At 35.1% G+C, this 6,000-nt stretch overlaps 1 protein-coding gene across 1 annotated transcript in view; it reads right to left on the reverse strand.

The window, feature by feature from the left end:
• LOC100879688 (octopamine receptor beta-1R) overlaps window positions 1-3,672 on the reverse strand; it is a 108,735-nt gene extending 105,063 nt beyond the window's left edge. The window contains exon 1 of the mRNA XM_003706495.3: window positions 1,614-3,672. The gene's annotated coding sequence lies outside the window, so the exon portion shown is untranslated. The remainder of the gene's footprint in view (window positions 1-1,613) is intronic.
• Between the last annotated feature and the right edge of the window lie 2,328 nt (window positions 3,673-6,000).

Consider the following 6,000-nt stretch of genomic DNA (forward strand, 5'->3'; position numbering starts at 1 on the left):
TGATACGCGTTCCACCTTATTGAATTACTGCACCATAAAAGCTGTCCCATTAGTACCGAGAACTGCGTTCCGCGTATGGTTCAGCTGCAGTACCAGAAGTTCATTCGTTCGGGAAATACCGGCTATAAATCGAGACAGCCTTCTAAGAACCTGAGATATTCACGCAACGGCATGCGTCATATTTGAAACTCATATATTCCTAAATTTTCAATTTCCATAATTGGTTAAAATCCTAAAATTTGCAAAATCTGAAATATCGAAATTTATTCAGATACTAAAATCCCACGTTTCCACGGAGTTATGTGAATTTCTATTATATAGAAAAATGTTCAGGATCTCTATCCTGATCTAGGGATATAGACATATACGGACCTAGGGAACCATATAGAGATTTGTAAACATAGGAATATGGATGTATTACATAGATTTATGGGTACAGAAATTTCGAGATATGAATGTCTAGGGATATGCAGATTTGAAGATATTGCGATCTAGACATACAAAGGTATAAATATCTGGGGACATAGCTAGAAATGTAAAAATCTAGAGACATAGTGATCTGGATATACCAAAGATCACGGGACATGGAGAAAAAAAAGTCTAGGGTTACAGCAATCTGAAAGAATAGAGATATAGGGATATAGGGATCTAGAAATATAGAAACGTGGGGACGCAGAAATATAGGGATATGAAAATCTAGATTTATATTTAGGGATCTAGTGATATAGTAATCAAGTAATGTAGTAATACAGTAATATAGTAATATAGTAATCTAGTAGTATAGTAGTATAGTAGTGTAGTAGTATAGTAGTATAGTAATATAATAGTATAGTAGTATAGTAGTATAGTAGTATAGTAGTATAGTAGTGTAGTAGTGTAGTAGTATAGTAGTATAGTAGTATAGTAGTATAGTAGTATAGTAGTATAGTAGTATAGTAGTATAGTAATATAGTAATATAGTGATATAGTAATATAGTAATCTAGTAATTTAGTAATCAAGCGGTGCAGTAATCCAGTAATCCAGTAATCTAGTAATCTAGTAATCTAGTAATCTAGTAATTTAGTAATCCAGTAATCCAGTAATCTAGTAATGTGGTAATCTATTAATCTAGCCATCTGGCCATTTAGTAGTCTAGTACTCTTGTAATACAGTTGCCTAATAACATAGTAATTTAATTTTGTAGTCTGATAATCCAGTAATCTAGCAATTTTGTAATGCAGTAGCCCAATAATCTAATAATCTAGTTCTCCAATAATGTCGTAATGTAATAATGTAATAGAGACATTGAAATATGCAAGTAGAACGATCTAGGGATTTATGATGACCAACGAAAAATATGATAAAATGTTCAAGTTGAATAATCTGACACGAACTCAGATGAAACGAATATTTCTCGAAAGTTTTACCCTCTTCAGTGTGGATGAAATACATTCGAAAAATCCCTAGATTTCAGTTAGCCCGCAGATATTGTTCATTTATGAAGTCCAACCGTTTCAACCCACGAATTCCGGTAACGAAAGCATTCAAACTGGTCAACTATGCCGAAGGGAATGCAATATTCAACGAGAATCGAATAATGCTTGGTGCTCGTATGCAAAGGTGAACAATTTACCTCAAGGTTCCACAGGTGCGATGGTTCCCGAACGGATATGTCTTTCCATTACCATATCCGGAATAAAACCCTCATCATCGCCATTATGATTCTGTCTTTAGATTTGTAATCAACTTTTCAGCACTGTTTCTTCTGCTCTCCACATATTCACACTTCATCGATCTTCGAAATTCTTTAAACAATTGATCGTTCAGACACTTCAGTTGTCACCTCGTGATTTGATTAACTAATTATCATAAGAATGACCATTGCAACTGTTTTTCATTAGACTTGCTCGATTCTTCAAAAATTGTAGTGAATGATGCTATTTGGATTTCGACAGCTCACATATTCATGGAGGAATGTCAAATTTTGGAGATGAAATTACGCGGTCATCAGGATACACGATTTAATTGTCTATTCATTTCCAGAAGACCATAGTTAACGTTTATGGTCGGTGAGTTTGATTTCATAGTTTCACTTCGTTTTGTTACCGCGTTTCCAGCAACGGTAATTAAGCACGTTTAAATCAAGTTAATCGCGTGCATAATTAAACATGTTTCAGTCAAATTATACACGTTCATAACCAAACGTTCAAGTTGAACACGTTTAGAGTAACCTTGACTATTACGAAATCTCTGCGAGTAATAACATGTAAGATAAACGATGACCACTTGCAATGTCACCCTGAAGCATCACAGCGTCCAAAGATGTCCAGAGTTTACCTAACATCTTCATCCACGAAACTATTAATCCTCAAATACCAAGGTACCTTCACTCTTCTTCTCCGTAGGGAAACCCGAGCGTCCATTTCTCTTCTAACTGAAGTATCTGATAGGACCAACCGTTGAATCTCTTAGATAAATCTGACTGATAATGAAATCCCCTTTGATAAGCCTCATAGAGGTCCAGATTTCTTCATATTAAAATTTCAGAACCTATTTAGGTCTTCTAGGCATGTTGATAAACTTCATAGGTCACATAGGGACAATTTGTTCGTTCTGAATGTTTAGAACTAGTATTCGGGCTTTCTAGGTTAATCTCATTGATACTGAACTTCATAAGCCCGTCTCATACTTATTCATTAGTCTAACTTATTCATTCGGATCCCTTAGGCTAATCACATAGATAACTTCAGAAGTCCCATAAAAGACTTGACCGTTCTAAATCTTCAGAACTAGTTCTTCCAGGTGGATCACGTTGATACTGAAGTTCATAGGTCACATAGAGTCTCGAACTCTATCGTTTTAAATGTCTACTCTTTGGATTTGCTGATTGATACTGAACATAGGTGTCCATCTCGGACTGGTTCATTCTTAGGTGTCCATTCATTCAAAATTTAGACGTGTTAGGCTGATCACATTTCTGAACTTCATAAGTCCCATAGCGTCAAATTGGTTCATACTTTGGAGTCTTGTTCACTTAGAGACAGGTAGACCTATTAGGCTAATTGGATGTTGAACTCCATAAGTCCCATACAACCCCGATGTTCATACTTAACTTAGGTCTTCTGGACTAATCACATTCGTACTAAACTTTGTAAATTTAATGGAATCCTAAACTTGTTCATCCTAAATATTCATCATCGCTTAGATCTCTTAGCCTAATCACATTAAGCTTCATGAGATTTCTACTTAGTACTTAGATCTAGCCTAACATCGACAATAAACTTCTTATGTCCAAGTATTTCCATCACATTCACTAGCAATCTTTCACCCTCCCTCGCTCACATCAGTCTTAATCGTTGATGGACAGCTTATCAGTGTTATCATTGATCCTCGGTTAATCACTGAATCGGCTGATAGGGTATTCTGTAGCCGTTTGTGGGTTAACGATCCTCAATTTCACGGAACATGACCAGGGAGAGACACGTGCAGCGAATGTTCGGTGTCGACCAAGTTATAGCGATCGATTCGAGGGACGGGGCAGCCCAGAGAGTCGTGAATGACCGACGAAGGGTGAAAATAATACACTAGGGTGGATTTTGAATGGAGTTTCTGTTTACATCGACGGAAAAAATGTGTGAAGAGAACCGGACGCGAGCGCTTGAGGTTCGAACGGCTTGCGAGGCCGCAGTAAACTGTGGACACTCGTAGCTTTCCCGCTTTTCACCACCCTCCGTTAGCCTGATGGCAGCACCGGGATCGTCTGCACCTTGGGGACCCTGCGCAGCCATACGTGCCACCCTTGAACACCCACCCCGTACCCGAAAGACGTTGCGGGTGTTCGGAACGTCCACTGCTTTGGACCTCAGAATGTGTTTTGCAGAATGCAACTTAATTTGGCGTTGATTCAATTATTGTTAGTTCTACCTTTTCTTAAAAATTATATTTACCATATATGCTAATTTAAAGTCATTTTAAAATTTGGAGAACGGTGCATTAAAGAACCAATCGCACGTGTTCCTTTTTTGTAGGTTATAGGTGCATTGGTTGGATGTGATGGATGCGATGTGCTGGTCGTGAGAGTGGATAGATGCGCATGCGTGAATAATAAATGTCAGTGGTAGGCGTTCTATAGTGCATTAAACAAGCGTGCATTAAGCAGAATTATCACATATTACTAAATTATTGGATTTCTAAATTACTAAATTGCTGAATTATTGTATTTCTAAGATGATTGGTAAATTATTAAATTTCTGAGGTACTAAAATATTAAGTTAAATTTCTGAGTTATTAATTTGCTAAATTATTAATCTTCCAAGGTTCTACGTTGATAAATTATGACACTTCTAAGGTGCTAGATTTCTAAATTATTAAATTTATAAGTTTTTAAATTGCTGAATTATTAAATTTCAGAATGTTTGAATTGTTAAATTATTATATTTTTAAATTTCTAAATTAGTAAGTAATATTTTTAGAGCTCTAATTTCTAAATTACTAAATCTCAAGTTTTCACATTTCTAAAAGGATAATTTTTTAAACTTCAAATCGCTAAATTCCCAAATTTCATATATCTAATTTCCGAAGTTGTCAAGTACCAAAATTTTCTAGTTATCAAATCTGGAAACTTGCAAATTCCTAAATTTCTAGTTTCTTAATTCTAGGTTTCCAATGTTTCCTAGATACTAAACCTCATTTTTCCTAATTTTCATATTTTTATGAGAAGTAAATTCCAATTTCTGAATTTTTGTTTTCCCAAGTTACTAACTTCAAAAGTTTCCTAGTTGCTGAATACCAAAAATTCCCAAATATTCGCGTATCACTAAAGAGTTATATTGCCAAATATCCGAATCTATAAATATCTAATTTTTCAATTCCTGTTTCTTAAAATTCCTTAAGTGTTAAACTCTCACTTTTCTAAATTTTCATATCACGAAAGACCAAGTTCTGAACTTCAAAATTCCGAATTCTGAACTACTAATTTCCCAAGTTACCAACTCCTAAAACTCTTTAGTTACTAAATACCCAATGTCCCCAAATATTCACGAGTCCCTAGCTACTAAAGGTAAGTAAATTCCTTAGGTACTAAACGATCACTTTTCCAGATTTTAATATATTTGATTAGACTAAATTTCGATTTTTGAATTTCTGATTTCCTAATTAACCAACTTCTACATTTCCCTAGTTACAAATTTCGAATTTCCACATTATAAATAAATCTCCCTATTAATTTGAAACAAGTTGAAATTAAATATTTACCAAGAACAATATTCAAGTCTTGTTACAATTTATACTGCTCAAAAATTCTTTTAACGATGTCCTCCTAATTATTTAATTTACTAAAGTAATTACTAAATATGCAACTACAGCTCTTAGCCAGCAAATTAAGGCCACATACGAAAATTTCGCTTTTACGGCTATGACATTATGTCACATATGGAAAATTATCTTAGGTCATGCAAAATTATTACTAAATACGCTGATAACGATATACATAGCAATTTGTTATTATCGTGATAATGAATTGTGTGGGTGATGAGTGATTAAGAGCGGTACAAGTGTACGTTAGGCTCGACTATCGATAGCGCATGAAGTGAAATTTGAATGTCACCGAAAATGTCTGCCTACTTAGAAGACTAGTGTGACTTCGTTCGACGACGTTTGATCTAGTTGCTTAAGGACTATTTGTCTAAGGATTATTATTATTATTAAGTACATATATATATATATTGCGTTTCTGACACAATTAGTTATAAGACACAGTCTCGTGTGCGTTATAAATAAGATAGCATAAGTTTCACATTCCTTTACTCCTAGATCCTCAAGTTCACCCTTTATCTTAACCTAAACATCCTGCTATGTACATCCCTATCTAATTCGACGGACCTTTATTTACATCACGCAATCTCCAGACAATAACAGATCATAACTAATCTCTCTTTATCTTCTCTTCTGACACCACCGAGCAATATAAAAGCCCAGTTCGAGTAGCCTCGCGAGCAGTAGCAGTCCGACTAGTCACAGGG

The sequence above is a fragment of the Megachile rotundata genome, chromosome 15 (assembly GCF_050947335.1).
Source record: "Megachile rotundata isolate GNS110a chromosome 15, iyMegRotu1, whole genome shotgun sequence".
Classification (NCBI taxonomy): Eukaryota; Metazoa; Arthropoda; class Insecta; order Hymenoptera; family Megachilidae; genus Megachile; species Megachile rotundata.